Genomic DNA, 22,393 nt, shown 5'->3' on the forward strand with positions numbered 1-22,393 from the left:
AACCTGACGTAAAATCCTATTGGAATAAAAATCGATTCGTCCTTGCTGTAATCGGACTGATTCACTTTAACCATAAGACAAGAGAGTTTCGAGTTCAAACCCATTTCATTTAAAGATGAGTCAGAACCTATACGAACCGAATTTTACTTTAGTTTAAGGCTACTATAATATCTTGTACATTGCCATAAAATAATGATGTACATTTCGCCATTTTAAGAGTTTAAGACATTTTGACAAATTGGGATTTTTTTTTTTTAATGGATCAAAATATGCCGTAATTTTTCTGGCCAACAACAACAACAACAACAACAACAAAAAAGCATAATAATAATAATAATAATGATAATAATAATAATAATAATAATAATAATAATAATAATAATGATAATAATAAAATAAATAAATAAATACATGAAAGCTTAAAAAACAACCAAACAAACAAAAAATAAAACAACATAAAGCAAAAAAAAAAAAATAATAATAATAAAAGCAAAAAAACAAAAAAACAAAACAAAACAAAAAACACACAAACAAAGATACATTTTACAAAAATATGGCTCTTTACTCTTTACCGTACAGTGTCAAGAGAAGTTTGACTTTAAAAACTGAGATGCTATACGTTGTAAGGCGACGATCTGAAACGGTATGTATGCCAAACTGGAAAGAAAAATACAAGAAAAATAACATCCCCAAAAATCGACTGGCAATCGACCTCAGTAATTATATTACCGGTAGAGGTAAGCTGATTCCACGGGATGGTTTTTTCTTGAATTTTCTTTTTCTTTTCTGGCAATACTGGCAATGTTTCACACTCACACACTCCTTTTCATATATTTTTATCTCTCACCAGTTAAGTGTTAAGTTTTAAGGCGTTGTGTCAAATTTTTTTTCCAGGGGAAACGTTAGGTACCCATTTAACCCCTGGTATTGTAAGAAGAAGAACAATAAAAAGATTATAATATAATAATTTCATGCATTGGTAGAGTTAGATGACCACAAACTGTGTCAAACCGGCACTTCTACTTCTATAACCATAAAGGATTATTTGTATTTGAATAATATAACACGTCATAAAAGTGACGTATAAAATTAAAACTTAATTGTTTGATCTTTTTGAAGGATATACGGATGAAGTCAGGATGGAGAAAAATGAGATTATATCCGATTATTGCATAAGATGAGAGGTTGATGTTTGTTCAACTGGTGATTGAACGAGATGTCTTCTAATGAAGCGGATCAATTGATGTTTTATACAAATTGTGTTTACACAGGCATATGTTGAAATTAGAATGAAAATCTTGTTTGATGTTTCCCTATTACAATATTTTATTTTACCCTTCAATGATATTGTTTCCCTCTTCTTTCATAGAGTTGTATAATGCGTGGTTGAAAATGAAATCAGAGAAAACGCGTCTTTAAATGAATTATTTGGACACTTTTATTGTCGATTAGAATGTAATTGAGTAGCTAATGAAGGATTGGGATACGTTTTGTTAAATCCATGCATAAAGGTTTGAAGGGCATTTGTATTAATATTAGTGATTCTCTTTCCATTGCAAGCTTCAATCAAATTTCATCTGGCACACTTTATTGTTCTTTTACTAACATATATCTTATCCTTTTCCTGTCCCTCCTTCATTGCAACAATGTACCCACCCGTCTTTATGCTAAATAAAAAGAACACACACACACACACACACACAAACCTCGAGTTTATATAGCGCAATATCCACTAAATATGATCAAAGTCAACTGCAACACTTAACGTTTAAGACGAGAGAGACATGATGCCTGTCGGGCGATATTTTATGTTGTTTTTTTTTCGACAGAGAATGCTGTTAACGGTCAGGTACTCATTTTACACACAATCACGGTGATACACTGTGAGTAAAGAGCCTATTTCAATGACTCAACCATGCGCTGCTCAGTGTTGGGCTCGAACCCCTCGACCTTTGGGTCCGAAGGCGATTGCCGTTTACAAGATCACATATCCATCCATCTATCCATTCATCCATCCATCTATCTAGCCATTCATCCATCCATCTATCTAGCCATTCATCCATCCATCTATCTATCCATCCACCCACCCATATATCTATCTCTACCCATTTCTCCACCCATTCATTCATCCATTCATTTATCAATCAATTCATTCTCCATTCATTCATCCATATATCCGTCATTCACCCATCCATCCATCCACTTATCTATCCATTGATCCATCTACCCATTTATCCAATAGCTCCCGTCAATCTCTCTTTCTACCCACCTATCATCCATCGTCAATATCATCCACCCATAATCCATCCATCCAGCGATTAAATCCATCCAGCCTTCCATCTTTTTATCCATCCAAGCATCCACCCATCCATATACCCAACACCCATCCATCCGTCTACTCGTCAATATGTCTTTAAAATGTGTCTAAGAAATGTATGCATCTAATTTTAATCTAACTTTCTGTTTGTTCCACCAATTTTTATCAAATTCCTTGTTCTGTTTATCGATCTGCCTCTGCCACTATTCGCTATCTTTTATCTCGCCCACTCTCTCCCAATTTTATTCCATCATGTTTTCATTCATCCATCCATCTCTTTCTTTTAATTTTCAGACACACAACAACACTCAAATTTTAGCATCTCTTGTTTCTGTCTAACCTTTTCAATAATAATAATTTTTAAAAAATAGCATATGAGAGAAAGATAGAGGTTGAAGAGAGGGGAGAAAAATAAAGATCTAACCAGCGAGCGAACGAGAGAGAGAGAGAGAGAGAGAGAGAGAGAGAGAGAGAGAGAGAGAGAGAGAGAGAGAGAGAGAGAGAGAGAGAGAGAGAGAGAGAGAGAGTCGTTTGATATTGTTTTTCTTTTGATTATCTATTTTAAAAAATAATTTAAAATACACCGAGTCCTCATGGGGCTCATGTGTGATCGAATTCATGATAGAATGTTTCCGTTGAAAACTTCCACCGACATTGTAAATCTGGAAAAGCCTTGTAAATCACATGTCAGGTCAGATCAGCTCTTCAGATCTATGACGCATGGATCCGGAGGTTATCCTGATTTCTATTGCTTTAAATGAATAGTAAGTAAGGATCACTCGCCACCCTATTTACAGGACGCTAGTATTTCGCAAAGTATTTATCGCCAGATCTTACGACCCAAACTCGCTCGGTGGAAAAAGTGATTAGGAAAAACGTGGGGCCGTTTCCTCTGCTTGTGGAGCGAGTTCTCTATCAATTGATCTATCGGGACCTCCTCTCAATCTGCCTAAGCCGATTGATAATCAAGTGAAGCCAATATAGTAAAAATAAATTGTCCCAAAGCATAAAAAAAAAAAAGAAATGATGACGTTTACGTCAATGTTATGATGTCGCTAAGAACAATCTCCTGATCCATACAGGTGCGATAAAGGCGTCGTGGGGTAATAAATGATATGATATCAAAATCCACTCACTCATGGTGTATCTTTATACAATGTGTTTTATACCGGCATAATATTACACCTCCAGCATACCCAACCAATATGGCACACCCATTAAAAAATTTGGTACACCCTGGGGTGTACAATACACCCGGCTGAAAAGCACTAGTGCGGCTATGTGGTCTTGTGGTATGCCACTCGCTTTCGGATCGGAAGGTCCTGGGTTCGAGCCTCGGTTGAGTCCTTGGAGAAGGCTCTTTACTCGCATTCTGTCACCGTATTCAGGTGTAAAATGAGTACCTGGCCGTTAACAGCGTTGTCTCTCCCGAAAAATTGTAATATCGCCCGACATGCGTCATGTATCGTCCTAAATGTTATGTGTTGCTGTTGGCCAGGGCGCTTGAGCACGTTTAGTGGATATTGCGCTATATAAAAGCTCTTTAAAAATTTTTTTTTAGTGAAAACGAAATGCCATACGTCTTATAATTTGTAACTTTGTTTCGCCTTGAATTGATACACAGGTATTAGCAATGCCGTGACAATAACCGTGCTTCATTTCAACATGATGATTGATAATTTCAGTGGATAAATACAGAGCCAAACTAATTATCCCACATCTGCCAGTTGTTGACTTGGCGTCGAATTCAGGCAATTAAAACGGAATTGTTGACATCTCGTTGTCAGTCCGTCCAATAATAATAATAATAATAATAATAATAATAATAATAATAATAATAATAATAATAATAATAATAATAATAATAATAATAATAATAATAATAATAATAATAATGATAATAATAATAATAATAAAGCGTAATTTCTATAGCACCCCTTTCCACCAAAAGTGCTCGGAAGCGCTTATACTATACAAAGATTATATATATATATATATATATATATATATATATATATATATATATATATATATATATATATATATATATATATATATATATATATAATATATATATATATATATATATATTATATATATAATCTCTGTGTGTGTGTGTGTGTGAGTGTGTTTGTGTGTATAATCCACATGCGAACATATATCATTCAATAACTCACAGAAATCGGAAAGGAAGTATTCTTGTCTTCAAAGAGGCTTTAAAGGTGGGCAGGGAATTACAGTGTCCGGTGCCTGCTGAAAGGGCATTCCATACAGTACAGAGGGAGCAAAATGTGCGAAAGCACGTCTTGAAAAATTGGACAATAGATATAAAATACACGATGTGTATGGTTTTGATTTTTCTTATGAGCACACCATTATACCTCTTGCACGTAGAGCGCAGGTAATATCCGTTTACATAAAGAAGAAAGAACTATTATTTTTTCATAGAACAAAGAATGATCTATTGTGCGTGTCAAAAGACGTTTATTGAATAAACATTTTATAATGCATGAATCTGTGGTCTCTCGCCCTTTTTATGAAACTTCTATTAGATTTGTCAGTTCACTACTTGAGGGTTGTTTTCTGTGACCTCTTCATGGAAGTATCTCCGATGTATTGTATGTAGTTTATGGAATACCACTTATGTTCGCCTGACAAATTCAAATTGCGTGAGGTCTTATGGTAGGTACCCTAAAAAGTAATAAACAAAAATGAATCCATGGATACATTCAATCATTAAATGAAAATGGATTGTTGGAGAATGTCCACGATATCACCATGTTTAATGCGCTGTTTGGTACTTTCTTTGGTCCTAGTCCTAGTGCCCACTGCTTACAAAGAGGTATTCATCCTCTCTCTCTCTACCTCTCTCTCTCTCTCCCCCCCCCTCTCTCTCTCTCTACCTGCCTATCTATCTATCTATCTATCTATCTATCTATCTATCTATCTATCTATCTATCTATCTATCTATCTATCTATCTATCTATCTATCTATTTATCTCCAATAGGTTGTCCACTACAATATCGTATCAAGTGTCTAACCCGAGGATACTTTGCTGCGCCTAGAAATTGCTCCCTCTCCGGTCACTGTTTTCACTGAATGTCGCGTGCATGTATTTTTCTTTTTCGGAGGCCTGATGTGTAGCTGTCATCGTCATGATAAAAAAAAGGGTGAATAATTCAGTGCGATCTAGTCTGGCATTTCAAAGCCATTCTTTTGGTTACCGGCAACGTACCTTTTTACGTTTTGGTAGGAAAACACTTATGTAATTTCATTCATATATGCACTGACTAAATTGATCCACGAGTGAAAGTTTCTTGATCTCGAGACTTCAGCGAAATTTATATTATCACATCATATAAATATCTATTTAGGACTTGTTGGGTTTTTTTAATTGATCAAGAAACAAAGTAAAGGTTTTCTTGTCAAAATAGAAAAAAAGCGTTTTGTCATTGTACGCCGTTCTTGATTTCTGCGAGTGGCTTAAAATTTATAAGAATGGGGAGAGTAGGTGATTAGAGATTGAATTATTTCTTACTTTAGGATCCGCCGTTGGTGCCTTTTGTTGAAAAATGGATTTTTAAAAGTGTTGTCTATTCTCAATGTCGGTGATGTGGCCAGCGCACTTATTTCCTATACTGGCGGATCAGATTTGATCCCGATTACCGCCCATCTGTAAATGAGTGGGTAGCTGGCTCGCGTTAGTTCTGACAAAATAAAGAAAATGTGGAAAAGAACCGAGTTATGTGTCGTTGACCCATGAAAGTGCACCTTGAACATCCCAATATCCACTCACTTTGCTTTTAAAATTCCTCTACCATGTTGCAAATGATGGAGACTGACAAATAAGATTATTTTAAAATCGTATTATTTTAAGAGCAAAAAAATCAATATAGAGAACCAACATGATGCAAAGAAATGATCGATTTTGTCATTGTGTGGGAATGATATTGATACCGCTATAAGGGTTTGGATTTGGGATTCTTTCCCATCTTAGTAAGTAGCTCCATGAAGGCCCTGTGTTTATAGAAATGTGGGAAGGTGAGTCGATAAGGATGGGCAACCTACTATAGGGCTTAATTTCAATTTGTTTATTATCTTATTGTTTGTTTTGTTTGTTTCTCTGTATATTTTTAACGATGGATGAGGTCTCTCTCTGTGTGTGTGTGTGTGTGTGTGTGTGTGTGTGCGCGCGCGCGTCCGGGACATGTGACTTTTATTGGTTTAGTTGTGCGGATGGGGGGGGGGGGGGGTGCTATCTTTAGAGGATGAGCGTAATAATCAAGAAATTGCCATGAAACTTGGGGAGATAAAAAGCCCAGGGTTCATTCGTTTGAATAATCATGGAGTCCTTCAGACCTAGTATGCACATGGAGCCGGTGTTTTTATACGTTAAACTTCCAGTTACAATTGCTTGGTGTATTTTTAATCGGGCGCTGGTCTTTCAAAAATATACTCTCCGGCAGACCTAACAGTAACACATCCAGCTATCCCAATCACAAGATAGGTAGGTGAACATTGGAAAATGTTTGCAAGCCGCTGAGTAGGCTTACCGAGGGTCTAATAGTCTTCTATGACTTAGGACCTAATAATTTAATTCTAGTTGTGAGTCCAAAACCGTTCCTATACATCACTTTCTGTTCAACTTTTTGTCTTCCAATCCCTGCCGATGTGGAAACATTAAGGAAATTGGAAGGTTGATTTATTTTGATTGAACGCGACTCTCACCCCTCAGTGTAAGCGATGCCGTGAGGACGATGACAAAGCCTTTGACATCAGGTGTTGTTTATGGTTCAACCAGTCATTGATAAAACACCATGATTCGACCTGTCGATGACAAAACGCCTATTAAAAAAAACTCAACATAATATGTTAATCAGAAGAGAACACTTTTACTTCATAATAATCATCACTATCACTACCACAACTACCATCACCATTACAATCACCACCACCACATCATCATCACTACCACTACTACTACAACCACCATCACCACATCATCACCACTACTACTACACCACCACCGCCACATCATCATCACTACCACTACTACCACCACCACATCATCATCACTACCACTACTACTACAACCACCAGCATCACATCATCACTACCACTACTACTACAACCACAACTACCACATCATCATCACGACCTCTACTACTACAACCATCACCACATCATCATCACTACAACTACTACTACAACCACCACCATCACATCATTACTACCACTACTACAACCACACAACCACATCATCATTAGTGCTACTGCTACAACCACCACCACCGCCACATCATCACTACCACTACTACTGCAACCACCACCACCTTATCATCAACATCACTATCACAACCACAACTACCATCACCATTACAATCACCACCACCACATCATCATCACTACCACTACTACTACAACCACCTTCACCACATCATCACCACTACTACTACACCACGACCGCCACATCATCATCACTACCACTGCTACCACAACCACCACCACCAAGTCATCATCACTACCACTACTACTACAACCACCAGCATCACATCATCACTACCACGACTACCACAACCACAACTACATCATCATCATCACGACCTCTACTACTACAACCATCACCACATCATCATCACTACAACTACTACTACAACCACCACCACCACTACATCGTCATTACCACTACTACTACAACCACCACCACCACATCATCATTACCACTATTGCTACAAACACCACCATCACATCATTACTACCACTACTACAACCACCACAACCACATCATCATTACTGCGACTACTACAACCACCACCACCGCCACATCATCACTACCACTCCTACTACAATACCACCACCACCGCCACCACATCATCATCACTACCACTAATACTACTACAACCACCACCACATCATCATCACTACCACTACTACTACAACGACCACTACAACATCATCATCACGACCTCTACTACTACAACCATCACCACATCATCATCATCACTACCACTACTACTATAACCACCACCACCACTACATCGTCATTACCACTACTACCACAACCACCACCACCACGTCATCATTACCACTACCACTACAACCACCACCATCACATCATTACTACCACTACTACTACAACCACCACAACCACATCATCATTATTGCTAGTACTACAACCACTACCACCACCACATCATCACTACCACTACTACTGCAACCACCACCACCACATCATCATCACTGCAACTACCACTACTACTGCAACCACCACCACCACCACCACCACATCACTAACACTACTACTACTACAATACCACCACCACCACCACCACACTCTACCACTACTACTAAAACCACCACCACCACATCATCATCACTACCACTAATACTGCTACAACCACCACCACATCATCATCACTACCACTACTACTACAACCACCACCACCACATCATCATCACTACCACTACTACTACAACCACCACCACCACATCATCATCATTACCACTACTACTATAACCACCACCACCACATCATCATCACTACCACTACTACTACAACCACCTCTACATCACTACCACTACTACTACAACCACCACTACAACATCATCATCACTACCATTTGTACTACAACCACCACCAAATCATCATCATTACTACAACCACCACCATCACATCATCACTACCATTACTACTATAACCACCACAACCACATCGTCATCACGACTACTACTACTACTACTACTACTACTACTACTACTACTACTACTACTACTACTACTACTAGTAGTAGTAGTAGTAGTAGTAGTACGTATACTACTACTACAGCAACAACAATCACTACATTATCACTACTAATACAACCACCAGCACATCATCACTACCACTACTACTACAACCACCACTACCACATCATCATCACTACCATTTGTACTTCAACCACCATCTCCACCACATCAACATCACTACCACCACTACTACAACCACTACCACATCTGTATCATCACAACCACAACTACTACAACCACTATACCACCACCACATCATCATCACTACTACTACTACTTCAACCACCACCACCGCCACCATATCATCATCACTACTACTAACAACAACCACTATCACATATTCATCATCACTACCATATTACTACAACCACCAACGCCACATCATCCTCACTACCACCAGTACTACAATCTCTACCATTAGGTTTTGGCGCTTTACTTCATTTGAAATAAGGAAACTTTGGGATTGTATTTGGCAATGTGTTTATGTATTATAATATAATTCTTATCAGTTATCTATTTAGAACTATACAATATGTAAACACAATACCATTCCAATTCCTTTTGTCTTGTGTGCGGAAATTCCTCTTTCGGCATTGAAATTCCTACGAGTGGTGTCTGAAACTCATGTGAGCCAAATTTAAAGTTGGCGTCTCTGGTTTATAGAGAGATATGGCGAGAATCGCGGGGACGCTGACCATTCATTGTCCAATATCGTTAACATTTGCACCACGTTGGAACAGGGGTGTTCAGCGAGATTGGATATGTCAGAGAAAGTCGGAAAGTTGACCCTTAGGTCCAATGGAAAGTTCGGAAAACGTTGGAAATTCACAGCCCGAAGTCGTTATTTTTCACCATCACCGTCAATTTGGTATCATTTTTGGTTGCGAAACTCGATTCGAGCGAGAGATGACGAGCATTGGCGCAATCAATTCAGCAATGATCTGATTTTTAACTATTTAAAAAAAAATGAAGTTGATTATGTGACATTATTTTTTCAGTAAATCCTTTCATAATGCATAAAACGTTCTTGTAAGCATCGAATATGCATTTAATGTTCTCAGATATTATTCATACCTTCACTATTTATTAGATTGTGTTAAGTAAAAATAAAATCATCATCTTTGTTTGACATGCATTAAATCAGAAACTGAAATGCTTATATATAAAGATAAACATTACTGGCTGTTTCTCTTAATAAGTTTATAAACTGTAAACTCTTCCTTTTAAAACTATTTTTTATTGACCGGATCTCGGTTTGTATTTTTCAAGCAAGCTTTTGTAACGGTTTTGGTTCAAGGGAAAAAAAAAGAAAAAAAGAAGATCGCGAGAGTGACTGATTTTGTGAAGTTAAGCTTGTTCGATGCTTGATGGAATCATGTCATCTCCCTTCAATCAACTGAAATCTTTGGCTGATTTCCCTCAATGTATTTGGGTTTCCCTAAGTCAGTTGGTGCCAATTTAAAGTGGACAAAGTTCGTAGCTTTAGATTAGAAGGTAATTACTGGCATTGTGTCTGTGATGAAATATTAGGACTTAACGTTTTGTCGGTGAAAATAAACGACTCGGTTATCACAAAGAATTAATTTTCTGCCATGACTTCAAATAAATATTTCTGCTTTTTTTCGGGGTCTATACTCTTTATGTGTTGCGTCAAAAGAACAACGGATTTTGAAGGAAAAAATGGTAACAAAATATGAATTACGAAATCCTAATCCTATAATAATTTGATTAACGTTATAAAGGGGTGCTTGTATTTTTCACTCATTCACTCACTTATTCCCATGATTGTCATCAGGGGGACTTGCGGGATGCAGCCTTCACAATCCGATGCCTTCATCTCGGTACTTCTTCACTCATCTTTCAAAACGGTATCTCTACAACCAACTTTCATAGTTTTCGGATCTGCATTAAAAACGCGACACCAAAATCCATATGCGATATACGAATTCTAAGTTTTTGTCACAACTGATAATTTGTGGCAAGTGAAGAGTGCTTTAAGTGGGTGGGGGAGAGAGAGAGAGAGAGAGAGAGAGAGAGAGAGAGAGAGAGAGAGAGAGAGAGAGAGAGAGAGAGAGAGAGAGAGAGAGATGGGAGAGAGAGAGAGAGAGATGAGAGAGGAGATGGGAAGAGAGAGAGAGAGATGGAGAGAGAGAGAGATGGGAGAGAGAGAGATGGGAGAGAGAGAGAGAGAGAGAGAGAGAGAGAGAGAGAGAGAGAGAGAGAGAGAGAGAGAGAGATATGATATCATACATATTTTTCTTTCTTGACGACCATCTCCGGTTTGATTATAAGCTCTTGGCATCGCGTTAAATTGAATCCCATTTCCAAATAAGTCAAGGGAAACCACACTGATGGGCCCCGAGATAGCTCTAGAACTTTCCATCATCAATGAATCAATAACTGGAGATCAGAGATAAATTATCATGGTGGCCCATTCGCCTTGCCTTGAGAAAACCTTTTTTTTTCTCATTTTGGCCAATATACTTACTGATAGATGTAAATGACTCATACAACGGAAAAAAAGATTCATTTCCTACTCTTTCGTATAAGGGACGTACATATTTGATTTAAAGTATTGTTTGGTTTGATAGGTATTTACAAGTTGAGTCATTTTAATCCATCGATTTGTCAAGTATTTTGGCCAAAAATGAAAAAAAAAGAAAGTTTTATCAGAGCACGACAGTTTTCTCTTTAAGCCCCTCGCTCATTTGCCTTTCATTTCCTGTTCTTTTAATGATTTACATCTCACTTACTTAACCTTATCTTTGGAATGGTAGATTGTCACCACAGAATCTTAGTACGCGTCAAAAATATTTTGTAACCACAATGTAACGCCCAGAATTCACTTCCTGTATTTCCTCATTTTAATCCGTAAACTAATTTGGTCGAATCAAACCCATAAGGCTCATGGCAACCCATATGGTAGCCTTCTGCACGTGGAAATTTCGTTGAAGAACAATATTTCACCTTTCTGGACCCCAGTAAACATAATTTCTAAAGTTTATGTAACCAATTATAAAAATGGACATTTTTGCCGAACCATATTATATGTAATTGTTATTAAAAACGCTGGAATGTCTTTGATAATTTACAAAAACCATTGACACACTGATACCCAAGCGGATTTATTTGTGGTAAAATCCCTGGATGGACAGATATAGTGTAAATTTTGTTCCGTGTGGTGGGGTGCGGTGACTTTGACCATTAATTTCTTTGCATAAAAGCGTACGTGAACGCCATGGAGCGACTATGCCCTAGAGGACTGTATAAGTAATTATCTGGGTTTTTGGTGCCTTTTTCAAGGCTTAGGATTGAGCGATAAAAAAAATTACGGCCAATGCTTTGTTACCAGGAATTGCATTTTTCGGACAATTTATTCATTTCCTACAAATGCGAAAACAAAATAAATAAATAAATAAAACAAATAAAACAAACATATAACTAAAATAAAATAAAACAACATTAGCTTTTAAATTAACAATGACGCAAATGCTAATTTTTTATTTTATTGAACTGTTTCAAGCGCATTTCTTCTTGGAAATTGTTTTGGCTTGGTATTTTAATTAGTGGCGGGTGTCCATTCACCTTCACTTCACTCTGGGGCTAGAACTAAAGATTCAGCATCAGAGCTGTCATAATCAACATCATCTATTTTTTTCTAGTTGGGTTAGGATACGTGTAAGATAAGAGATTCAATCCTCAGTCGTGACAGGCTGATCTTTTGGAATGTTTTTGTCGTCTTGTTTTGTTCTTTCTTGCTTTGTCTTGCACTGTTTCATGCACACTTTTTCAGATCTTTATGGAAATGCTTACTTGTATGCTGACCAAACGGCTTGTTAAAAAGTGAAAGGAGGTGGACATAATAATGAGTTGAATTATTAATGCTATGGGATAACCTACGTGTCCATGATACCATCCATATAGTTTAGCTTGGGTCTTGGAGTGGGACTTTACACAACATTTAGATCATTCCTCTCCCCAATTACCGTAAACATTCTCTGCCTTGAATGTTGTGTATCCAATCATTACAGGGAGGTTGTTACAACTCTCCTAAAACTCTCCTTGTAATCCCTTGAACCATTGTCCCCGTCCTTCCCTCTTTACCCCAATCCCATGGTTTACGTAGTCATCATCAACCATTTCAAGTACGTCTGATTGATTCGTATCATGACCAAGACCTTTATTGGTTTGCCTGCCCCTTCTTTCCATCATTAGTCCTGACTACAATGGTCGATACTGTCTTTCATTGACAAAACATTAAAAAAAAAGTATTTGGCCATAAAAGTTTTACTTCAAATACGTTACCTACATCGACGAAATATATATATATATATATATATATATATATATATATATATATATATATATATATATATATATATATATATATATATACATACATACATACATACATACATATATATATCCTGTTCTTTCAAAAGTAAATGTATAATGTTGATGAAAACATCAATGATGATGATGGTGCTGATGAAGGTGGATGTTACCAAATAGGAAAGCCTCTATTGCTGTCTGATGATTGTGGTGCTATTGTGCGGGTTTGACAACAAAAGCCGTTAGCGACACAAATCAAACGGGTCTTTTACCTTTGATTGGGTACTAAATGGAGCGTAGTCTGTTGATTGTCGTGTGTTAATTGTGGAAAAAAGCAGACGATCGTTACTCTTTCGATAAATGACATGATTGAGAAAATATGCTGTTTCTGTTTCCCTTATTTTTATTACCACACGGGATTCACACTACTTCAGTGGAAAATCTGCTTTTGTTTGCAATCAATTAGTGTGTGTGACGATATATTATTACTATCGCACATCGGGCTCTATTGTTGATGGCGCCGGCATGGTGATTGACATTTTGTTGGATAATGCTTTCGAGGAAGTCCTGAATCTGGGTTCGATTTTGAGTTTGCAAATGACATAATATTGGGTTTCACTGTTCATTCAGAGGAATGAGTTGGTTCTAATTTTAGACTACAAACCAAATAGCATTCAATTCTCCATATGTATATATATATATATATATATATATATATATATATATATATATATATATATATATATATATATATATATAGCCTATATATTATATATATATATATATATATATATATATATATATATATATATATATATATATATATATATATATATACTAGTAAAAAGCCCGCAATTTCGCGGGGAAAGAACTATTTTCATTCGATATTGCCAGAATCATTTTCTTGATTAGCTCGATTACGATTAGATGCACATTTTAATCGATGTGCTTGTCGTCGGTGTCATGCTTTATTCGGCATGATTTTAGTTTATCAGTCAGTAGATATCAATAAGTCGCAAGTCTTTACCACGCTTTACTTGGGAGTGCTTTGCACTACCTTCAATACTTCACAAATTAAAATGGCGGCCGAGAATCAAAACAATGGTCAAATTAGGACATTTTAAACTTTCACAAATCTATCAAGGTTTGTTCTAGAGTTTTTAAAACGCTTTTATATGATGACAAATTGAATAAATAAACGCCTGACAAAAGATCAACGGTGAAAATACAAATTGAAGGAATACTGGGGATGTAGAAGCTTTCGGAATGTCTCCCCTTTACTTAACTTATGTGAGGTCAAATGAAAATCTGAAGCGGACGCGAAAAATATCAAGTCCCCGAATCTGTCTACTTTTGGTTTGTTCGGGCTAGAAGCTAGACAGATCCAATTGACAGTTTGCCGACAACGTTTAACTAAATATTTCCCAGGGCAATAATTAACACATCGATGGCATAAAAACGACAGTAATATCAGCAGTAATATTCGTTGATGTTGTTAATCGGTGAAACTTGTTTAAAATTTCTGTAAATCCGAATACCGTCATGTGATCAAGTGAATTATATCACTATGAATGCCACGATTTGCTGAAAAATGCCAATCTGACAGTTCCTAGCAAACACACACATCCCCTCCCCCCCCCCCCCCCCCCTTTTGCTCAGGAATTTCTCTACTTGATGGAACCCCCCCCCCCCCTTTTTTTTTCTTCCACGCAACCACATTCCTAAACACACACACACACACACATATGTATACACCACACACACACACACACACACACACACACGCACACATAAACATACACGCAATGAGAACACACTACTACATGACACTGATCACCGCTAAATCAACACAACGGAAGTAAGGACTCTACTGGACAGATAGAGTTGAGGGTGTGGTCATGAGGTGTTAGTGTCTTCGGTAAATTTTTTATGATATCTGTTTGACTTAACGAACTTTCAAACTGACTTTAAATTATAAAAGGAAATCAAGTTATCTGTTTATCTATCTGTAAAAAATACATTTCTATTTTTCAGATCTTTCAGTAGAGTTGTGCGCCGTATCAATTTTTTATTGACTCAAATAAGCACAATGTTCTCCACAAGGCTATATTTTTTAAAGAAAGGACATATATATATATATATAATATATATATATATATATATAAAATAAAAATATATATATATATATATATATTATATATATATATTTTATATAATAAATATATAATATATATATATATATATATATATATGATGATCACTTGATAATAGTAGTAGACAGTTGTATCAGTGCCTGACTTCCTTTCATGTTATGTCACTATTAAATACCAATATAAATCTAAACCCAAATATACAGCGTGTGTTTTTATTGACTATTGATTATTATTATTGAATAACGCCAAAGCTATGTAAATATACGATTTCATCAAACGGGTTTTTGCCATAGATGCAGAATTTATTTAAGTTTTGATTGATATAAATTTTTACACTGTACGCCCTTTGGTTGCTGGGTCATGACGTCATCGGTAGAAAAGGGTAATTTTGACATAAATCGCAATTTACATTGTGTTTGCTTTTAATCATTGACTCATTTTAGGCTTGAATAACCCAAGAACAGCTGCAACGACATCAATTTGTTTTCAACATAGTAATCAAAATTTATAAACGTTTTTTCTTCTGATATCTTACTTGTGATTGTGTCTTTGCACAATCGTCCAATTTAAAGGTCCACGTGACCACCAACATTTTGAATGACAAGCCGCAAGCGTCTCTCTAGTTCGTCCCACGTCTTTTGCACATGAGTAATGTGGCAGAGCGAACGGCTTCTCTTACTCTTATTTTTGTCTTCAGGTGACGCATGTCCCCCACGGGGAGGGGGGGGGGGGGTCTAAACACTTTGCTCTTCACATATCCCCTTAAAAAAGTCAATTGGGTTTAGATCAGGTGATCTTGGAGGCCAGGAAATTGGACCATCTCGGTGGATCCATCGGTTTGGGAACCGTTCATTTAAATATTCCCTCGCATTTAAACTCAACTGAGCACCAGCCTGTTGGGAAACGATCTTAGGTTGAAGACAATCGAATTGAGGGACTCCGTATTAATATATTATGGTCAGATAGTTTGTTGTTGTCACTGTCATAATATCGTCAAAAAAAAAAAAAAAGAAAAGACCGACTGCTCTTTCCAAGGTCAGCTAACACCAGACATTGACTTTTGATGAGTTGCGACAACACTCGATAACTGTCGAGCGTTGTGTTTGTGTACATGTCCGTTACTATCTGAGAAGACAATGTTTTTAGTGAGTTGTACACACGCACACCCATTTATACAATCATGCGCGCACACACACACATACCCTCGCAACTCTCTCTCTCTCTCTCTCTCTCTCTCTCTCTCTCTCTCTCTCTCTCTCTCTCTCTCTCTCTCTTTCTTTCTTTCTCTCTTTGTTTTCTGTCTATTTCTATTTTCTTTCATTTTTAAAAATATAGAATTCATTAGATCAATTCATAAATTGGTAGAGAAGTCTCCCCCCCCCTCTCTCTCTCTCTCTCTCTCCCTCCCTCCCTCTCTCTGTCTCTCGCTCTCTTCCTCCCTCCCTCTCTCTGTCTCTCGCTCTCTTTCTCTCTCTCTCTCTCTCTCTCTCTCTCTCTCTCTCTCCTCCCTCCCTCCCTCCCTCCTCTCTCTCTCTCTCTCTCTCTCTCTCTCTCTCTCTCTCTCTCTCTCTCCCTCTCTCTTTCTGTGGCAACCATTAAATCATCTAGTTTATATATATATAATATAATATTATATATATATATATATAATATATATAAATATATATATAAATATATATATAATATTATATATATATATATATATTATATATATATATATATATATATATATATATATATATATATAATTTATATATATATATATATATATATATATATATATATATTATGGTTTGAAATTTGAGAGATTCTTGAGTTGGATTTATCAGTATCAGCTGCATGACCACTAGGTCTCGGAACAAAGAGATTGTAGCCTGGTTTATAAAGTAAAAATCAAAACAAAACAACACTTTCTGGCCTTTTATTTTAATAATATTGTAGAATGTTATGTGGAAAGGACAATTCATTAAAACTTTACAAAAAAGTAAATTCATGTCTTATGATAATGGTTTTACACTAATATTAATAGTAATACACTAATATTACATAATACAAAACTTATTTTTACACTTTTCTTGTGTTTGATCGATTGACCGAGAAAGTTTCCTTCTTTTTGACAAATTAATATCATCACTGACAAAAGCTGAGGCGGAAAAGGAAGTGGAGGGTTGAAGACGGGTGTTGCAAAGGAGTGGATTAAGGGTAAGCAGATCGAAGGAAGAGTAATTTGTGTATCGGACAAGCAGTACCACAAATAAAGATAGGAGAAGAGGATGGGCCAGAGATAAACGAATTCAAATACTTAGGAACAATTGTACAAGGAGATGGGGGTAATGAGATGGAGGTTAAGAAGAGGATACAGGCAGGTTGGAATAATTGGAGGAAAGTAACTGGAGTTATGTGTGACAAACGAATTACCGCAAGGCTGAAGGGGAAAATATATACAACTGTTGTAAGACCAGCAATGTTATATCTCGTACAACAAAGAAATAAGATAAAGAAGTTGAGGTGGCCGAAATGAGGATGTTGAGATGGTCACTTGGCTGGACAAGAAATTATAAAATGAGAAATGAACGAATTCGAAGGTTGCCTGAAGTGAAGAATGTATCAATAAAGATGAGATAAGATTGAAATGGTTCGGACATGTAAAGAGACGAGAGAGAGGGTACGTGGGAAGAAAAGTATTGGACTTACAATTGGCGGAAAAGAGGAAAAAGGGACGCCCAAAGACTAGATTGTTTGATAAGGTAAGGGACGATATAAGGAACTGGGCCTGGAGGAAGATGATGCTCTGAACCGAGATGCATGGAGATGTGGCATTCAATATGGCAACCCTGTAAAATGCGGGATAAGCTGAAAGAAGATGTTAAGGAACTGAACTCCCCCCCCCTTTCTTTTTTTAAATTTTAAAGTCCTTCTAATTTCCTCTTGTTTCTTTGTTGTTGTTGATTTTGTATTTATTGTTGTTTTTATCGTTACTTTCTGTTTCTTCTTTTGTTTCTCTCCCTTTGCATTTTAAATTGCCCAGTCCATTGATTTAAAAAAATTAGTATCATGTAAAATCAGTCTAACAGAACCAGCTAACCACGGGGAGGTGAGCAGACTTCCTTTTACATTTATTGTATTCGAGACCATATTTATCTAAATTTGGATCCCCCCCCCCTCCCCCTTTCTAGGCTCAAATTTTAAAAACTGAGAATTGGGATAAAGAGTGATAAAGTTATATAAATAGGTACCACAAAAGCCGTCATTTTCGTGGCAGAAAAAAAGACAAAATATTTTTTTTGCATGGCGTGCGCCAAGAGAGTTACTATTTTAAAACCGGGTGATTTCAAAAATGTAGAGCTAAATTTGGTATCATCTAAAAGAGAAAGATTTTAGAGGTATTTCTGTACCACTCCAACAATAAAGAAAATTCGCATGAAAGTAATGAAAGGTAACAGAATGCTGTTATAACATTATACAGGAGTAAAAAACCCGACATTTTATAAATATAAATTTAAACCGATTCTGTCTAAAAGAGAAACATCTTATCTCCATTTGTACCAATTTATTTTCATGTGGGTTGCTTGATGACAGGGGTTTCGTGTTTTCAAAAATAAAAAGCTCACCAAATTCCTGTGGCATGAAAACTACATACAAATCTTATATAGTCATGCGCAAAAATAAGTTACTTGTTTGAACCCTCATAATTTTGAGTTCAAAACAGTTATTAACAATTGTTATGCATCAATCGAAAGCTCATTCATTTCTATGTCCACTGTATATAAATATATCTAGTAATTCCTGTATCGAGAGGATATCGAAAGTTTCAAAAATGATAACAAAAAGTTTCCAAATTTCACAACTTTATTAATGCATTGTGTGCCCTGCCTTAAATTGATGCAGGGAAGCCACTCGCCTTTGCATGGACAAAGTGAACAGTTCAATAAACTCTGCAGTAAGATTAACCCGGGGATCTTGGAGAATCTGGTTTAAATCATCTCCGGTTTGACGAGGATCAAGACGATGTACTTCTTTCTTCATAGGTAATAATACCTACATGTTCTGGATTGGATTCATGTCAGGACTGACTGATTACCACCTCATGCTAATGTGATTGTTCTCTTAAAATGCCTTGGGTAAATTGAGCCATGGGCGATGGTGCATTATCGTGCATAAAAATTTGTGATTTCATTGTATCTAATGTAACTGTTATATGCCATGATTTATTCTCTCACGGATGTCTTTTGGCGCACAATTATCTAGGCCCAAACTACCAAAGAACCACATCACCTGTTTCTGATTTGAGTATTTTCCTGTTTTGTGATAAACCCAACATAACCTGTGTGAATATTCTGCAACATACAGCCCTGCCTAAGCGTGCCCAATCAAACGGGCACGGCTCACAACACTTAGTCTAGGTGTGCTTTTTGTTAGCGACAATATACTTACAGATAAAGAAGAAAAAAAAAAAAGACTGATATTTTTATATTTTGTTAATCAAATCATGTTAAGCCACGTTTATTTCATAAGGTTATTGATTTTCAAAAGTAATGTAAAAACGATATGATTTAAGTGCATCCAGTTACATGCAGCATTGCTTTCCCTAGATACAATTGTTGAAACGTTTTTGTGCTTCTAATTCTGAGCATTGTATCTTTTGATAGGAATATAATTACGCGTGCATTCATTAAATTGATAATTAATTAACCTTCCAAATGCTATATAACACCCCGTGATGCTTTGTTTCACTCAAAAGAGATAAAGGATGAAGTAAGTGTGGACTTATTTTTGCACATGACTATATATAAGAACCATCATATTTTATGCTTGAGATTGTTCAAAACAAGAAATACAAGGTCAATATTACTATTTCCATTGATAATCGAGTCGGCAAATGAGTGTGTTCTAATCATAGAACAGCCGAAATATCCGTTCTTTATTTTTCCGGTTTTCGTCAATTTGTAATTTATTTGGGTAACTTTCCATCCTTACTTTATATTTAACGATGAACTCAAACTCAATTTATCCATATGTATTGCAAATTTGATTTGTCTCTTGGTGTCTATTTTTGGTTGTTTTTTTGTTTTTTTTGCTAAACTCATAGCGACCACGTTATTGCTATGACAAAGGGATTTTGCAAAGGGTTTTTACCATCGTGACCTAGTTACGTACGCATTTTGTCGAAGATGTTATTATGTCGTTTTAAAAATAACTGCATAGGAATTCCATTTGCTAGTTATGAATAGCCAAAGGCACATGAAAGTTGGTCCCAATGTGTCAGAAAATCAGATTATGAAGTGCCACTTTGTTTTTTTTTTTGTTTGTGTTAATTATATTGCCTTTTCTAAGGACATTTCGTCTAAGTGTCTAATTCCATTCATATTAGTTTCATTCACTTTTACCCATCTGAATGGTCAAGGTAATTCTTTCTACCAATATCATTGCGTTTTATACAATATGCAATAAAATCCTGCAATACCGACCGCATCCCTTTAAAAAAAAAAAAACTTTACCACCAACACCAACTACGTTAAATTCACAATAAACCTTGTTTATAAAATGTTAAAGTTTTCTTTTTTTATATCACCTTTTATATCACTTACGCCCCAAACTGGCATTATAAGGTGGTATTTTGTTTTGTAGGATACAAAAGGCAATGGCGGGTTATTGTAATATTGTATTTCCGATGCATAATGAACACTTATTTACGATTTTATGGCTTGGGTTATATAACGGCTATATTTAATAGTCACATTAACCTATTGTCATTGTTCTCTGGTCGTGTCGTAAAAACCAGCGACCTAAGTTCTTAATTCCCAAGTGGGCGTTCCAAGCAAGTTTTGTCCAATGTGGTCATGCGGTCCCTCGATCCCATATATTTCACTCCCCCTTTCCTCCCAAACTGATATATATATGCCCTTCTAATGGTCTGTCCGTGCAGGATATTGTTTTGCCCTAGCCCTGGCTTGGATAATTTGCGATTGATTCTCAGTCAAATTTAAGATCTCATTTTTTTAAATAAGGGTGTGACTTTTTCTATGGGGCTGCATCAGAGGCAGCTCCCATACCAGATGTTGCACACTATCCATAAAAGCTACAAAACACACCAAAAGAACTCAAAAATAGGTTGAATTTTCTTGTCGGATCCATAGCAACCATATTGAGGCACATTGAGTAAAGGATAATGGTAAACAAAATGTAAAGCATTCATGAATTCATAGGTCCATGTTTTAAGTATATTGGCTGTAACGTTTTTCTATTAAAGAGGAAATACATTATGGACACCCTGTATTGTATACAATCTCATAATTTCACTATTTCGGCTTCTCAAGCATAATTCACTACTGTAGAGACTTCCAAAACCACTTATATTATATTATATTAAGGATCACAAATTTTGTGAGTAATTTGCAGTCACCTGTTTGTGTTGAATGTTGCTTTATTTTGCCATGGTGACGGCGGCCATAAAGCAAAATGAACAATTTTAATGTTTTGTAAATCCCTAAATGTCAAGACATCACACAATTTTCCAGTTATCTACTATCTAGATCTTTTGCGGAAACATTTTTTTAAAATGTGTCATTGAAAAAGTTTTAAAGCGATATTTTTTTGACTTACAAACATAAGAGGAGAAACTGAAAGTAATTTATTGTTTACTTTTTAAAAAAATCATTTTCCCCATGTCTGCGTCTTTTATTGATTAAACTTTTTTTCTGCCCAAAGGTACTGGTCTTAAGAATACTACTGGTAGAGTATTTTGAGCATAATGTCTGACCACGATAGCAACCGTATTAGTGTTCATTGACAAATGACTTGTTT

The 22,393-nt window shown here is 36.2% G+C and overlaps 1 protein-coding gene and 1 long non-coding RNA gene across 11 annotated transcripts in view; one reads left to right on the plus strand and one right to left on the minus strand.

The window, feature by feature from the left end:
* LOC144977224 (solute carrier family 12 member 4-like) overlaps positions 1-22,393 on the plus strand; it is a 199,050-nt gene that overhangs the window by 54,903 nt on the left and 121,754 nt on the right. The gene's annotated exons all lie outside the window — the stretch shown is intronic.
* The window catches only part of LOC144977226 (uncharacterized), an 18,244-nt gene continuing 630 nt past the window's right edge, over positions 4,780-22,393 (minus strand). The window contains exon 2 of the long non-coding RNA XR_013646283.1: positions 4,780-7,145. This is a non-coding gene — a long non-coding RNA (uncharacterized LOC144977226). The remainder of the gene's footprint in view (positions 7,146-22,393) is intronic.

The sequence above is a fragment of the Berghia stephanieae genome, chromosome 7, assembly GCF_034508935.2.
Source record: "Berghia stephanieae isolate SIO BIC M18660-M18661 chromosome 7, UCSD_Bste_1.3, whole genome shotgun sequence".
Lineage (NCBI taxonomy): Eukaryota > Metazoa > Mollusca > Gastropoda > Nudibranchia > Aeolidiidae > Berghia > Berghia stephanieae.